Source organism: Sceloporus occidentalis, unplaced genomic scaffold (assembly GCF_023333645.1).
Source record: "Sceloporus occidentalis isolate IW3139 unplaced genomic scaffold, rSceOcc1.0.p SCAF_3, whole genome shotgun sequence".
Taxonomy (NCBI): domain Eukaryota; kingdom Metazoa; phylum Chordata; class Lepidosauria; order Squamata; family Phrynosomatidae; genus Sceloporus; species Sceloporus occidentalis.
Window position 1 is genome coordinate 39005152 of NW_028316983.1, and position 17034 is coordinate 39022185.

The 17034-nt window shown below is 40.6% G+C and overlaps 1 protein-coding gene across 4 annotated transcripts in view; it reads right to left on the reverse strand.

Moving 5' to 3' along the window:
• Window positions 1–17034, reverse strand: part of RALY (RALY heterogeneous nuclear ribonucleoprotein) — a 315795-nt gene that overhangs the window by 62316 nt on the left and 236445 nt on the right. The window contains exon 1 of one of the 4 annotated variants that reach the window (XM_089514079.1): window positions 11367–11430. The exons of the other annotated variants lie outside the window; for them this stretch is intronic. The gene's annotated coding sequence lies outside the window, so the exon portion shown is untranslated. Of the gene's footprint in view, window positions 1–11366; window positions 11431–17034 lie in introns of those variants that run through there. 4 annotated transcript variants of the gene reach the window in all.

Here is a 17034-nt window from a genome sequence, read left to right on the forward strand (position 1 = left end):
AAGGATTTTTCAAAATGTTGAGGCTTCAGATCTCAAAAATTGTGCAAAAAATGAAAAAAATAAATAAAAGGAGAGGAGGAGGCGAGGAAGGGGGGGAGGAGGGGACAGTGACACTACGTGACTACCAATTGTGCAGATGCCCTGGAAGTGACTTTTCACACCTGTGGCATTGTGCAATTGGTAGTTCAGTCACATGTTTCCCCAGTAAATGAAAAGGAATGGGTTAGGGATGGGAGGGAAGTGGCATCATGTGAACAGCATTGTGATACTGCTTGCTTCTCATTGGAATCATGGTTTAAAAGGCATGTGTGATAATCTCCTAAATCTTAATTGTAATTTAAAAAATTCTTAATGTAAATATATATTCCCCTAAGTACCTATGAACACATTTCTCACAAAATGCATATTTCTAAATGAATTATTTCCCAAAAGATGTACCCCAAGCACAGTTTCTTTAGGGAAAAAACAACAACCCTTTACATACTTAATAAATGCATTTGGATACATTTTTTAGTCAAGGACTCCATAACCAAATTTAGAAATATTGGGGATCAGGCCTGTTCATATCAGAATGTGCAAAGATCAAATCTCTTGAACATCTTTGTCTTCCTGGATATTTTCCCATTTTTTCCTGTTGGTTTTCCACATCAAAACTGGCACCTGATTTATCTTTACTGTCTTATTCCAGAGGTTCATTCAGCTTGAACCCCCCCCCCCCAACTTTTCTTAGGCTCTAGAAACAGAGATCAACTCTAACAAAGGAACAAGTGAGCTAACTCTCTGCATATTACTAGCAAGTTGTGGATGTTCTTTTCTTTTCTATTTTGAGTGGGTGCTGCACTGATTCCTTTCACAGCAGGTCTGCATTGGGTGCCATGTTCTCATTACAGACTCCATTTGAACATTGAGTTATCAATGAATTTCAGTATCTGATGTGTTTTCATTCAGTCTTGTCATCCCTGTGCTCATGACAAGCTGAAAGAGAAGAGTGGAAAGGAGTGAATTATTTCTCACTACGGGAATGCCAGTTTTCATCAAGCTTTGACCGGATTGATTGCAAAAAACCTTCTGGTCACTTGTTAAAAGCCTCAGTAAACGTGCTGGTTTCTATTTCAGTGCACTTCTAACAGTGAATTATAGTTCACCCCAGTAAAAGCATTACCTTGTTTCTCTCAAAGGTTGGAGAAGGAATGCCCTCAGCTTTATAATGGCAGCTGAAAGCTAATATTACATCATAGGTATTATGGTTGGTACACAAAGGTTAACTGCTGTAGGGTTGAAAGTTTACTGTGGATAGAAAGCCACTGCAAGGACATATCATACAACGCCTACAGAAAGTCCTGATTCAGCCCAAACAATACAGTGATTAATGGCTGTCCCAGAATAGACCTGCTTTTTCTAATGTTTTCAGTGAGAAACTACCAGCTCTATACCAATTTTGTGGTCACCATCATATAATCTGAGAGAAACAGGTTAATGTTTTTGCTGTAATTCATTGGACCTGGAAAGGAGAGTGGCAAATTAAAAGTTTAACAAGTTGCTGAATTTACTATAAATGTGGGTGAGAGCATTAGTTTGGATTTCCCCACCCCTTTAGAAGTTTAAGAATAGACTGGGAAACCAGCTAACAGAATCCTGGGAAAGATAAACATGACACATAATCAAACCAATCTGTGTCATAAAATATTAAGAATTGTCTACCAAAGCACTGTCCAGTAATGTCTGCATGGGGACAAAATGTTTAACAAGAAATGAAACTACATGTTGAGTCTTCCTTATCTGAAATGCTTGGGACCAGAGGTATTTTGGATTTTTTTTTCAGATTTTGGGATATTTGTATATACATAATGAGATATCTTGGAGATGGGACCCAAGTCTAAATGTGAAATTAATTTTTTATACATCTTATACACATAGACTGAAGGTAATTTTATACATAATATTTTAATACGTTTGTGCATGAAACAAAGTTTGTGTGCACTGAACTGTCAGAAAGCAAAGATATCACTATCTCAGTCACCCATGTGGACAATTTTGGATTTTGGAGAATTTTGGATTTTAGAATTCTGGGTAAAGGAGGCCTAGCCTCTACTCTGTTTCACTTTTCAGGTGAGTAGCTCATTTCAACATTATGAACTTGGATGAAAGCTGGACCATATTCCAATGTGGTTTTTTTAATGGCCAAACTTGCATGCCACTGAACAGCACCCTGGGAACATGACGTGCTTAGTATAACATTCTTTCCCTATCTCTCTGTGTCATGATTTCACGCATCTTCTCAAGTTTTTCTCTTACTAATCACTGTCTCTTGTATTTGGTTTATAAAATTAGTAGAACAATATGATGCCCTCAGGTGGAAGCAGGTGGTCTGTTGCAACAAGCAGGAGAAGAGACAAATCATACTTTTACAATACTTGGACATTTTATTGATGCTATAGCAACAATCAGCTACCAGTCATTGGAAGAAGTCCAACACAAGCAAGGAGGGGAAAAACCCTAAAATTGATGAGAGCATGTAACGTGTACTTGGACAAGGCTGGATACAAACCAATAGTTTTCCCTATTGTAATAGCCATTGCATATTTTCAGATGTAATTTAAAAATTGATCAGTATCTTTAGAAAAGAGTAATGAAAGAGTTAAAGTTAAAATATTCTGACAATATAGCTCCTGTTTTGTGCCTTCAAGTCATTTCCAATCCTAAGGTGAACATATCACAGGGTTTTCTTGGTGAGATTTGTTCAGAGGAGGTTTGCCTTTGCCTTCTGCTGAGGCTGAGATAATGTGATTTGCCCAAGGTCACCCAGTGGGTTTCTATGAATGAATGGAGATTTGAACCCTAGTCTCCTAGAGTCCTAGTCCAACACTCAAACCACTATACCACATTTGCTACAAATACATTTACTATGTGAATTTTGGTGCAGTACATACCGCCAACAAGCGGTGTACCTTTGCTGATTTTAGGTTAGGGATCACACGGCAACCACACGGTCCCTAACCCTACTACGTACGGGTGGCGTTACAATGATGGTGCCCTGTGTATATGGGAGCCACCATTGTGATGTAAGTGACATGCAGCATCTGCACGCTGCTGTGTGTTGCTTACATCACGAGTGTGCCGCCCTCGTTACATCCACCCTGCAGTGGAAAAAGAACCCGCTTTTCCCGGGTTCTTTTTCCTCTGAAGAGAAGCCACATGGTTTGGCGGCTGCGGCTTCCCTCCAGAGGAAAGTAGGTCACTGGCAGGCTGACCTTTTTGGGCGGTCTGACCCAGGCTTTAGTGGATTTTTCCAACAATCCCATGAATCATCTAAGCAGTTACAGTAAGCAACATCTCCACATACACCAAGACTGCACAGTCAGAAATTTACTCATAATTAATTTCAATTTTGTTTGCAAAAATGTAACAATTTAAGTTGATCAAAGTCAGGGTTCATTATATATACTTGAATTCTGAACACCCTAGGTTCAAAGTATGGGTCTGCTAACTCTGAGTTTGGGTAAAATTGATCCAAAACATACTAAAGAAATAATCCAGTTTGAAACCGTTTTAACTGCCCTGACTCAATGCTAGAGAATCCCTGGAACTGTAGTTTTGTGAGACATTTAGCCTTCTCTGTCAGAGAGCTCTGGTGCCACAATAAATTACAATTCCCAGGATTCCCTAACACTAAGCCAGGGCAGTTAAAGGGAGCCGCTTTGATCATATTTATGGAAAGGCAGGGTATAAATAAAAATTATTATTATTATTATTATTATTATTATTATTATTATCATCATCATCATCTCAAACTGGATTATTTCTGCAGTGTGTTTTGGACCATCAACTAGTTTTGGCCTCTTCAGTGCTTGTGCTGGTTTCCTCTTCAACAGTAGGTGTCACTGTTACATCAGGAACATGCAGTCTGGCTCAGCTGCTTAAAATTCTGATTTAAAATCTCCACAGTAGAAACTGAATGAGCCACAGCTCCTTCCATCCTTTGCTCCTATAATCTGGCTTTCATTCAAGCTGTGTGGTAAGTATGTCTCCAGGTATGAAGCACAGGCAGGTGAGGGTGAATTATAGAGTTGCAAGAGACCATAAGGGTCATCTAATCAACCCCTTACCATGGAGGAATACACTGTCAAAACATTCCTGACAGATGGCCGTCCACCAGCCTCTGTTTAAACACATCCAAAGAAGGAGACTCCACCACATTCTGAGGCGCATATTCCAATGTATTGTGTGGATGATGGGATCATTGAAGGAATGGGCAGGAACAAACACAGTTTTTCCTGCCCATTCCTTCAATGATCCTATCATCTCAATGAATGTATACAGTGGGACCTTGGGATCCACTGGGGGTTGGTTCTAGGACACCAATTCCAGGGCACCACATTCCAAAAAGCATGTAGACAAGCTGGTGACCAAAATGCTGAACGGTCTGGAAACCATGCCCTATCAGGACTGACTTAAGGAGCTGGGTATGTTTAGCCTGGAGATGAGAAGGTTAAGGGGTGACATGGTAGCCCTGTTTAAACATTTGAAGGGATGCCATATGGTGGAAGCAGAAAACTTTTTTCCTGCTGCTCCAGAGACTAGGACATGGAACACACTCCCTTGTGTGTGGTAGAATGTTCTTCTTTGGAGGTTTTTAAACAGAGGCTGGATGGCCATCTGTTGGAGATGTTTTGATTGGGTATTCCTGCATGGGAAGGGGTTGGACAAGATGGCCTTTGAGGTCTCTTCCAACTCTATTATTCTATCATCCCCATGGATACCAAAATCCATGAATGTGCAAGTCCTGTTATATACAATGGCATAGTAAATGGATATCCGTTATACAGTATAATGGTGCAAAATCAAGGTTTGCTTTTAGGAATATATATATATATATATATATATATTCAAACCATGGGTGGCTGAATCAGTGGATAAAGAATCCATGGATACAGAGGGCCAACAGTATTGTGTTTCTTTCAGTCTAGCAGGCTCAGCTATAAATTCCACTGAGAAGTAGCAACAGGCATAAAATATGCCCACAGTGCCAACAACAGCTTTTACAAGATATTGAATTGATGAAAAATATGTTTCAAGAATAAAATTGGTTTAATTACATCAGCCTGATTTTAATCTTCTTTATGCTAGTAGCAATTAGCATGTTGAAGAACGCATTAACTGTAGCCCTTTTCAGGCATTCTAAATATGGATCAAAAGAATGTGGAGGGAAGAGTATTGGATTATGAGCATACTATGTTTTTTTTTTTGGGGGGGGGGGGCTGGGTTTAGCTATCATTTCTGTCACCCTCCATACCCAGAGAGATTATTTTCAAAGGAGAAAACTCTTTTATCTCCTTAGGAGATTCTCTCTGTACTTAAAAACCCTAGGAAATCAGGACCACAAGGGCATATTTCCATGGACAGGACAGGTTTGGCCCTTTAAAAGTTGTGCTCTACATGTGTAGATGGTGGCAAAGACAGATACAAAGGAAGGTAGGGGCTGCATACCAGCTCATCACTTTTCTCTCACATTTTCTTTATATTTATTTGGAATGCCTAATAATGTTTGTTGGTTGCTCACTTCCAAAAATGTAGGGACAGATAGAATACAGTGTCCTAAATGCATGTGATAGTTTCAGCTAGAGTAGATCAGCTTTTACAAGTGATGATTTACTATGTTCCCATTGATTCTATCCTACCTGGGACTAACAAATGATCTTAAGCTAAGAGACTTCGGGGCTCTACAGACTGCCCATAAGGGGTGGTGGGAAGCCGCCCCTTTCCTGGCTGGATTGGGGCCACAGCAACCTCACATCACAGCCCCGCTCCAGCCTTTGGAGGGTGTAAAAAGGAGCCACAAAAAGCAGCTCCTTTTTGCACCCTCCAAAGTGCGCCATAGCAATGGTGGCACAGCGGTATGGTGCCCCTTCAGCACTGCGTTATCTGGACAAAGTGCTAGAGGCATGCCATGATGTCATGCACTATCTGGAGTGATGCACGGCATCATGGTGTCCTGGGGATGGAGTCAGGGCATGTGACATCAGAAAGCTACGTCCCAACTTTGCCCAAACACTGGCCTTTTGGGTCAGTCTGTATAGGGCCTTCCTTTTTCCATCTTTGCAGACCAAAGTACTCTACATGCATTGAGAACTGCCAAGGATCTGATTAACTATCTAAATAAAATAACGAAACCTGATTATCAAACAATAATCAAAACAATAAACTCTACTTTGACAAGGTTTCCCATGATATTCTTGCAAACAAGCTTGTAAAATGTGGGCTAGACAAGGTAACTGTTACATGGATTTGTAATTGGTTGACTGGCCGAACCCAAAGGGTGCTCAACAATGGCTCTTTTTCATCCTGGAGAGAAGTGACCAGTGGGGTCCCACAGGGGTCCGTCCTGGGCCCAATGCTATTCAACAGCTTTATCAATGACTTGGATGACAGAATTGGGGGCATATCAAATTTGCAGATGACACCAAATTAGGAGGAATAGCTAATACTCCAGAGGATAGGATCAAAATTCAAAATGACCTGAATAGACTAGAAAGCTGGGCCAAAGCTAACAAAATGAATTTTAGCACATAGAAATGTACGGTACTGCACTTAGGGCGGAAAAATAAAATGCACAGATGTAGGATGGGGGACACCTGGCTGAATGAAACTACATGTGAAAGGGATCTGGGAGTCCAAGTAGACCACAAGTTGAACATGAGTCAACAGTGTGATGCAGCAGGTAAGAAGGCCAATGCAATTTTAGGCTGCATCAATAGAAGTATAGTGTCTAGATCAAGAGAAGTAATAGTGTCACTGTACCCTGCTTTGGTCAGGCCCCACCTGGAATATTGTGTCCAGTTCTGGGCGCCACAATTCAGAAAGGACATTGAGAAACTGGAGCGTGTCCAAAGGAGGGCGACTAAAATGGTGAAGGGTCTGGAAACCATGTCCTATGAGGAACGACTTAGGGAGCTGGGGATGTTTAGCCTGGAGAAATGAAGGTTAAGAGGTGATATGATAGCCCTGTTTAAATATCTGAAGGGATGTCATATTGAGGAGGGAGCAAGCTTGTTTTCTGCTGCTCCAGAGAACAGGACCCAGAACAATGGATGCAAGCTCCAGAAAAAGAGATTCCTCCTCAGCATGAGGAGGAACTTTCTGAGAGTAAGGGCTGTTCGACAGTGGAACACACTCCCTCAGAGTGTAGTGGAGTCTCCTTCCTTGGATTTCTTTAAACAGAGGCTGGATAGCCATCTGTTGGGGATGCTTTGATTGAGATTTCCTGCATGACCGAGGGTCGGACTGGATGGCCCTTGCGGTCTCTTCCAACTCTATGATTCTACGATTCTATGATTCTATGATTAAAACAGAACTTGTCCCTTGAAGCCTGTCTATAGAGCTCATAATGCTATAGCTAACCAGAGATAACTATTGAGAAAGAATGAAGAAAAATTATCTAATTAGTTTGTGGAATTGACTGATGAATGAATTGTAAACTTAAAACTCCGATTAATCAGACCTTGCCATCTGGGCTTTCTCACTATTTCACCTGGGAAACAGCCAGATCTTATAGCTATGGCTTCCTGTTCTCTATCATCTATTATACCACCTAGCTTCTGCTGAAAGAATTACCAGGGCATTGGTAAAATGGCATTGACTAGTGCTGCTGAGTGAGTAAATGAACCTTTCCAATAAGAGTCAGGCCTTTCAGAAGACCTTATACTCCAAGGATCTCCTCATTGTCCACAAGTCCAATTTTACCAGTCAGTTCTTTAAAAAAGACTTTTAGCGAAGAATCAGATGTTTAGGAAAAAGCAAATTGCCCTATACAATGTCAGACATCATAAGTCCAACTACCCCAGTGTGGTAACAAAAATACCAATTAATTCTGTTGACCTACCTTTCCTGATGCTCTTAAAATATTCCAGTTTCTCTATCCCCCCACTTTTTGCTTTGTCTTCAGTTTATTTCAGTTGCTGCAAAATGAGTTAAAAGAGCAAAAGGTCCAACTTGAAATAAGAGACCAGGCACATCCTATATATGGGTTGTAAAATGGGCCACTTTATTGAATTAACCTATTTAACTGTCTTTTTGAAAACCTGTAAAATTTTAAGGGAGCAACCTGGGACCTTATTGCACACACATTCTGGGGTCCGAAGGAGGACGCTCGTGTGCGTGTGTGTGCTGCAGAAAACGGAGATTATCGCACACGAATACGTCCTCCAAGAGGCCCTGTTCCGTCCCCCGGTGCGCACCCGTTTGTGTCCAGTCCTGAAGGGTGTGATTTTTGCCTGATGGATTTCTGTCAGCAAAAAATCACGCCCGTCAGGACTGGACGCGAACGGGTGCGTGCCGGGTGACGGAACAGGGCCTCTTGGAGGACGTATTCGTGTGCGATAAACTCCGTTTTCTGCAGTACATGCACGCACACGAGCGTCCTGCTTCGGTCCCCAGAACGTTTAAAATTGTATGTGCGATAAGGTCCCTGGTGTGGGAGCAGCTGTAGCAGGTGGTCTATTCCTCAGACCACCTCCTCAGCTTCCCCTGGGCAAAACACCTAAGCTCCATGGAAAAACCCATGACTGGGTTGCTCCCCAGCCAGCTCGCATCTGGAACGCCATCCTGAGATTTCCTCACTCAACTCACAGGACTTGATTGAGGGTTATATCCCATGTCAGCCCTAAGGAAGGTCTCTTTCGCTCTCTCCTTAGTCACAAGACCTAAAGAGAAAGTTTAAGAGGCCTAACTTTCACCCCAAGCGGGTGCCATAGGTGTACACCCGACAACTAATTCTCCCCCCATCAACAGCCAGTGACTGCCTATTTAAGTCCACACCTAAGCCAATTTTCCAAGTCCCTGAACAACACAAGGGTAGGTAAAAAAAAAAACCCTTGGAAAGGGGAGAAAAATTCCTACCCAGCCCTTAACGCAACCAACACAGCCACACTGAAGTTGAGGTGGGAGGGTGGGACAACAATTGCAAAGAGGGATAAGGAAGGGCGGTGCTGGCTTAAATAGCCTCAGCTCCACCCCCAACCCTTCCCTGATGTGGGGTAGAAACAACACATCTAATTGGCTGCTGGCCTCATTCAAGAGGGCAGCAAATGCACGTCTCTGGCCATGGTGGCTCAGGGGACGTGGATTAATTCAGCAGGAGAGAAAGGAGAGGAAGGAACAAAAACTTGCTCTTCCCAGTTGGTTGAGACAAAAGCACATTCCTACAGCCTCTCTTAGTTCACATGTCATTCCTCATTCATTACTTTTACCATGTTGACCATACTTTGATTTTGCTTGGCCACACATGTCCCAGTTTTCATCTGTGAAATGTTGGAGGATATGAGTCCATTCTTCTATCTAGCCCAGGATTATCAATTCTGATTGGCAGATGTTTGTCAGATTTTAGGTAGACTCTTTCCTATCCCTACCAAGTGATCACTAGTACTGGCTGGTAGTCTCCCATTCAGGTACTATATTATCTAATCCTGACTTTGGCGCGGTACAGACTGCCCAAAAAGGGCGGCCTGCTGGCACCTATTTTTCTGCCAAACCGTGAGGCTTCCCACCGGCAGAAAAAGAACCCACAAAAGTGGGTTCTTTTGAAGCCATGGTGCCACACTCGTTATGTAAGTGCTGGGCGGTGCCGTGCACACACCATGCAGCACTTACGTAACAATGGCGGCACCCATGTATACAGGGCGCAGCCGTTGTTACGCCCTCGCCACGTGCGAGGGTTGAGGGGCGTGTGGACGCTCTGCCCTCAGCCAACCCCTAGCACATGACGAGGGCGCCTAAAAGGCCTGTATGTACTGGGCCTCTGTTTAGCTTCCAAAATCAGGTGAGATGGGTTGTGTTCAGAGTGATGTGGTAGATGGATGTTTTAAAGAATATTTAAAGAAAATTAGGGATGGTCTAAAAGCCCATTCTCACAGAGGTCCTTGGGATAAGATGGTTCTCCACAGATGTACAATTTTGGCCCTAAACCCCAGTTTTCCTCAGAGATAATTATAGCCCCTAATAAAATAACAAAGTAATAAATATCTTTAAAATGAGTAACCAATTTTTTCAGGATTACCTACAGAACTATACTTTCTTTAAACTATTCTGATTAGCATTCAGGTGGCTGGACATTTCAGGGTAAAGGATCTTCAAAAATGCTGTTTAAATTCTCACTAGTTAGCATTTTATGCTGGTTAGTTTCAACTCCCCATCTGCTCAGATAATACCATCATATCCTGTCTGCTCTAGGCTATTCTCAAAGAGTCAACCATGTGGATTTTCATCTTTATCATTAGGCTTGAGAAAAGCAGAGAGAAATCATCCCCTCATATCTCAAAATGAATAAGGTCCTATTTCAGACTTGCTACTCTATCCCTCTAAAGAACATTAATACCAGTATCTCAAGTGCCAGCTTAAGAAAGTCTCATTTTGCTATTAGTCTAAATGCTTCCTAAATTCAACTGGGCCCTGAAAAATCTTATTTACAAAAGCTCAGATCTCTGACTAGCTGGCATGCCTCATAAACAATGACTTCTCTGTCAGTTATGTTGAACTCTGATCTAGAAGCATGTGGATAACCTGACCATAAAGCTCACTGAAAGCAATGCATTGTGAGAAATAGAATGGGTGATGATGAATTCTGCTCAAAGTGGAATAAGTTGTCAGACGTATGTGTCAGCCCCAATTTTAAGTATGTTTATAGATGAATTACATATGTTTTGATCAAATAGGTGCAGGTGATATATTTATATTCTATGTATGATTTGTGGTGCATTTATGCAAAATTTTGGTCCAAGAAGCTTGTTTTTTGTTGTTGCTTTTTTCTCTACAATAAAAATTATGTAGTGTGCCATATCACACACCAAAATCAATTTGGAAACTGACTTTGTAGAAGGAGTCATTCACTGTTACTCTTTTCTTTATTTTATCCATTACTCATTGTTACTTATTGCTTTTGAATATTTGTTTCTTGTGTGTGTTTGTGTGTGTGGAAAAAACCTAAAAACTAAGAAAATGGTCTAAGCTTTGAAAAATCCCCTCAAAATGTACTTTAGTTTCCATGAGAAAAAAAACAATAAAACAGACTGCTCATACTATGAAGAAAGTAATACTCTTACCACTAATGTTGGTATATCACAAAAGGAATACCTTTGTGTCACCATTAATCCCCAAAGGAACGTATTACAGAAAACTCCTCACTGCTTGCAACATGTTAACTTGATGAGAATAGAACCTTTGTTTATTCAACTGCAAAATAACAAAACTTGTAAGTCAGTACAAAACAGGCAATGTTATTTATGTACCAAAGCATCTGAGGCCTGCAACTCACAAGAAACAACAATACAGGAAAATGACACAAGATCAGTTGAAATTCAAAAGGGCAGATGTACTAGGAAAACAGAATTACAGACTAATTTTCCTGGAGTTTTCTTCATATTCCTGTTCTTAATTTGGTTTAGGAATCCTGGCAAAAACCATGCACAAAGCATTATGCATCTGCAAAAAAAAAAAAAAAAAAAAAAAAAAAAAAAAAAAGAGTAGGCTTTACAGATTAGTCTATCAGTCATTAGCAAGAAAAAGTCCACCCCTTTTGGAACACTTTGCAGTTTTTGTGAAATATAGGATGTAATAATTTCACACTACTTAGTGCTCCCTTTACTGTGACAAGTTAGAAAAAAACATTAAGCCATTCTGTATTAATATTTCATGCTCTGCATAATTGCATTGTAGCAATGAGAGTATTACACACTGTATGCAGATTAACTCCAGCATGGTATCAGCCATAGTGGCTTATTGTTCCTTTCATAGGAGAAACAAATGAAGTTCTTAGGAACATCTTGGGAGTTGTGCAATGTGGTAGTAGATCCATTTTCTCTCTAGTAAGCTGCATAAAATTAAAAGGAAAAAGGAATGGAGTACATTTTTGATGCAGAAGGCAATGTATCATCAATAAAGTATGAAGTCATCTTGACATATGATTTGCCAAATATGTATGTGTGTATGTGTATTCCCCTTATATAATTTAAAATTTACAAATGTGATTGAAAAATAATGTCAATATGGACTTCTGTGTGCTATATCTAATCAGCCCCATAGGATGCTGAATCCCATAACCTATACTGGTTGTTTTGTGAAATCATAAAATATACCCATTTCTGATCACATGACAGAAACAATAGGGTAGCAAGTTCCTGGAGTAGGGGAGAAAGTCTTGTGAGCACACCTTTTGTCAGTCTGGCCTTATCATTAGTCAGAGTGAGGCAGCTACACACATTTTGGGTGCCATAAAAGGACAACAAACAATCAGTTACTGTATTTAATTTTTTATTATTGTATTGTATTATTGTATCAGGAATAGGTAAGAGAATTTTCTGCCTCCTGTGCCAAAATAACTTGCCTGGCTTTAGGTACTGTGCACTTTGATTGGTACAGATTGTAGAATTTTGTGTTCCAGGCAGTAAAACAGCTGGGGGGGATTGTCTTTCTGTCTCCATAAGGTGACCTATGAATGCTTCTCTCTTGTTAAGCTATCTTGCAATGGGGCTTCCATCCATGTTTCATCAGGCAAGGCTATAAGCCAATACCTCTCTATATAATCTTTTCATTTTTCCTGAATTACAAAACAGAGCCCTTTAAGAACCACCTTATTTGTTTATTAGTTTATTTATTTATTAAAATATTTATGCCCCATCAAAGATCTCAAGATGGCTTACACAAAGCATTAAAACAGTATACACAGTTCAAAACAATTAACTAATTAAATTAACTAAAATATTAAACTTCAGTAAAAACAGATAAAAACAGATGTTAAAGATTTTAAAAGTTTTAAAAACCTATCTAAATCATATTTGGGATGAGTTAATGAGGCCCAAATCTTTGGTGAACAGTGAAGTTTTAACTTGATGCTGAAATGACATGAGTGTTGACACCAGTTGGCGCTCCAGGGGGAAGGCAATGCGCAACTAGGGTGCCACAGCTGAGAAGACCTTCTCCCATGTCCCAACACAGAGTAATAATCTCACTAGCGGGACACAGAGGTGCCCCCCCTCCCCAAGATCTTAATCTTTGTAAAGGCACACATAGGGAGAGGTGTTTCCTCAAGTATCAAGATCCCAAGCTGGTTAGGATTTTAAATGTCATCACAAGCACCTTGAATTCAGATGGGAAACATTGACAGCCAGTTCAAGTCTTTTAAAACTGGCATATCATGTCAACGTTCTCCAGTCAGTTGTGCTGCTGACTGGAGAACCTTGGCTAGGGAAATGCTCAAGGTAGGGAATATTAACATTTCCAGCAGCAATTAAGGAAAGTGTAAGGGTAATTAATTATGCTGAACCAGGAAGACATTTTAGCTGAAAACACCTGCACTGGATTTAGTCATTTGAAGACATATTTTTGTAGATTTGTTTTAAGTATTTACTGCACACACACACATGCTGGAGAACTGAATATCTTTAATGTCTTTTTAATTACCTGCTTGTTAACATGTAGGTTGAGGTGTTGTTTAACATTGATACAAGTGTTATGAAATACCACAGGTACTTGCAAATACTGTGTCACGTAAGCTACTCAGACAGTATGGGGTTAGATTAAACTCTCAGTGACGCTGGGATAAACCATGTATAAATCAGCGAACACCAGTAGATTTATTCTGGATTTATACCAGCATAATAAAAAAGCAGATGCTGACTCTGTGGGGAGGAAAGCATTTGTAAGGATGAGATACATTAATCACAGGTGGTTGGAAAGTGGGCTAATGTCCTGTTCTTAGTACTTGTTCAGAGAGCAAATAATTTCCAACAGTGTAAATTTGTGGACACAGTGGGTTATACTCCCACATCTCTGATCAAGATGGAACAAGGGCCATTGCTCTTATCTGGGTTGAAAGGGGTTCACTGAAGGTGTTTTAAAAAATATTTATCTTTATTTGCAAATATACATTTTTAGCATAGATGGAGGCATAGGCTGCATCTGCACTGCAGTGTTTGACACTACTAACTGTCATGGATCCATCCTACGGACCACTGGGAATTTTGTAAAGCACCAGCATTATTTGGAAGAGAAGACTGAAGAGTTTGGGAAAGTACAAATCCCAGAATTCCACAGGATGGAGCTCCAACACTTAAAATGGTGTAAAACTGCATTATTTGTATAGTGTAGCTGCACCCATAGTATCATGAGTCTGCAAAGAGCAGAAATCTACTGTTCTCACACTAGAGCGCCAAGAAATGGTTGGCATTTCTAAGATGCTTACAAAGCCGAAATCTGTGTCACCACTACAGTATACTGACAGTTAAGGGAATCTCCAGCAGTAATCTTGGATCCATCCATTTTCTCCTTTAGAAACATCCATCTTTTCAACCATGCCAACCACTGCGCAATTTTGTCACCTCCCAAACTGCAATGGCATTTCCCAGATGGGCTTGTGTTGCCAGGAGGAACATGTGGTTATGACCCATTTTGCAAGATCCAGGTAGCAGCCCTATTCTGTAATTTGCTTCCCAGTGTTGAGTATGTACATTCATGATGCCTCTTATAATGGATTTTATTTAGCGATAATGGACGAAGGTTGCTCAGTGGTGATTTTGCCTACCATTGATCTGTTTAGTCTGAGTCAGTGGTCATTATCACAAATTGTAACCATAAAATGCATGTTAGCTTTTTTTTCCATTAAAAAGTACTTAGTCTATCCCAAATCTACTGTCTATCTAGTTTATTGGCTGAACTTGAGCTCTAGTGCTATGACAGAGGGATAAAATTGCCTCTTTTATCCATTTTCTTCAGGAAAAAAAATCAGATGTACAAATATAGAATGGCTGATGTTTGCCTTGATAGAGGTACAGTTGAAAAAGAGTCTAAGTGTCTTAGAAGACTACACACCAAAAATGAGTTGACAGAATGTGTCCAAAGAAAGGCAAACAAAATGATAAAAGTTCTGGATGTCAAGCCTTATGAGGAACATTTGAGAGAGCTGGGCATATTTAGCTTGGAAAAGAGATGACTGAGAGGAGAGCAACTTCATATTCTGATACTATTGGAGAATCTGTAGTAACAGGTCCAAATTACAAACAAGGAGCTTCCAACCAACCATTAGGAAGATGCCAGATTGAGGTTGCAGCATGCAGTTGCTGTTGGCCTGATCTGGCACACAAAGGGGTGGCATAATGCTACCCCTTTAGGGCCATCTGTTTTTGACCTTAGTGAAGGATTACATCTCTACTTAATAACAAACTATACAAAAGTTTTACCTAGCAGAGGCAATACTATGAAAGAATAGCCAAGGGACTCCACACTTTTAGAGATTATTATAACACTTCCTTTGCCATCCATTATAATCTCCTAACTCAAGAATAAAACTCCCTCTTAATCATGATGCACTATTAAACATGCCAAAGCGAAGCAGATCCTCTGAGTATGAGACTGGTAAAATTAACATGAGATTAAATTAGCTTTGCATTCTTAAAGGTCAAACAGCTCAGGTATCATTTTCACTTTCAGGGCTGGGAGAAACCACTGGAATGATTGGCCACTTCTCGCAGTTGCTCCTAGTAGTTCATATTAAAGATCTTGAAATGGAAAAGGGAGAGGACATTATGATCTGTCACCTTTTGCCACAGGACTATTTGACACTTTCAGACACTTGCAAACATAGATTTAATTGGCTTTGAAGCTAACAGAGAGCCTTTGCATCAGGGCTGGGAAACGTGATGTCCATGGCCCCCAGTTCATGGCTCTTTGGACTGTATCCTAAAAATGGTAGAATCTAGATTCTGCCACTTCAGTCTGTTCCCTTATTCTGTGTGATATGCTGAATGGCATTTGGCAGGGTGCACTGCTGCTGCTTCCCACCATGCTGGAATCCTTTAAAATTATTGATGTTCTTCTCACTGATGGCCTAAGGCCAGAGCTGGTTTACTTGATAAGCTATTTTTTCTTCCTGGCGTTAAGTGTTTTGCTTCACAGATTAGCTATTTAATTGAGAGCCAGGTGCCTTAAAGCCCCCAGAGGCCACTGTCTTAGTGATGAACTGTCAGAGAAGAAGACAAGAACCCCTACTCCTCCCTCTTTGCAGAAGGCTCTCATTATTTCCGTGCAAAGACAACACATGGCCCAGCTGTTATTTCCTTCTTATCACAGTTGTTCACAAAATAGGAAACATGATTTTTCATCCCATACCTTAGTTTGACACTGTAACAAGTTTCCAACAACCCAGATAATTGATTGACCAAGAGGGAACTCAGCAGTTCTGTAGCTGAATCCCAGTTAGGATGTTTTACTCATGCTTTGAGCATGGGGAGTGGGGGAGTGAAACTTTAGAAAGTAGCCAGATCTCTGCATTGATTAGCCCTGCCTTCTGGTACTTACAGACAGAAGTAAACATAAGAAGCTTGCAAGGTTTCCACTTTACATATGTATGAACAACACAAAATCTTTGATCTCTTTTTTTGATAAAATTACCAGCTTGTTAGATGAAGGGAATGCTGGGGATATAGTATATCTTGATTTCAGTAAGGCCTTTGACAAAGTTCCCCATGATATTCTTGCAAACAAGCTTGTAAAATGTGGGCTAGACAAGGCAACTGTTACATGGATTTGTAATTGGTTGATTGGCTGAACCCAAAGGGTGCTCAACAATGGCACCTTTTCATCCTGGAGAGAAGTGACCAGTGGGGTCCCTCAGGGCTCTGTCCTGGGCCCAGTGCTATTCAATATCTTTATCAATGACTTGGAGGACAAAATTGGGGGCATACTTATCAAATTTGCAGATGACACCAAATTAGGAGGAGTAGCTAATACCCCAAAGGACAGGATCAAGATTCAAAATGACCTGAACAGACTAGAAAACTGGGCCAAAGCTAACAAAATGAAATTCAACATGGAGAAAGGTAAGGTACTGCACTTAGGGTGGAAAAATGAAATGCACAGATATAGGATGGGTGACACCTGGCTGAATGAAACTACATGTGAAAGGGATCTAGGAGTCTAAGTAGACCACAAGTTGAACATGAGTGAACAGTGTGATGCGGCAGCTAAAAAGGCCAATGCAATTTTAGGCTG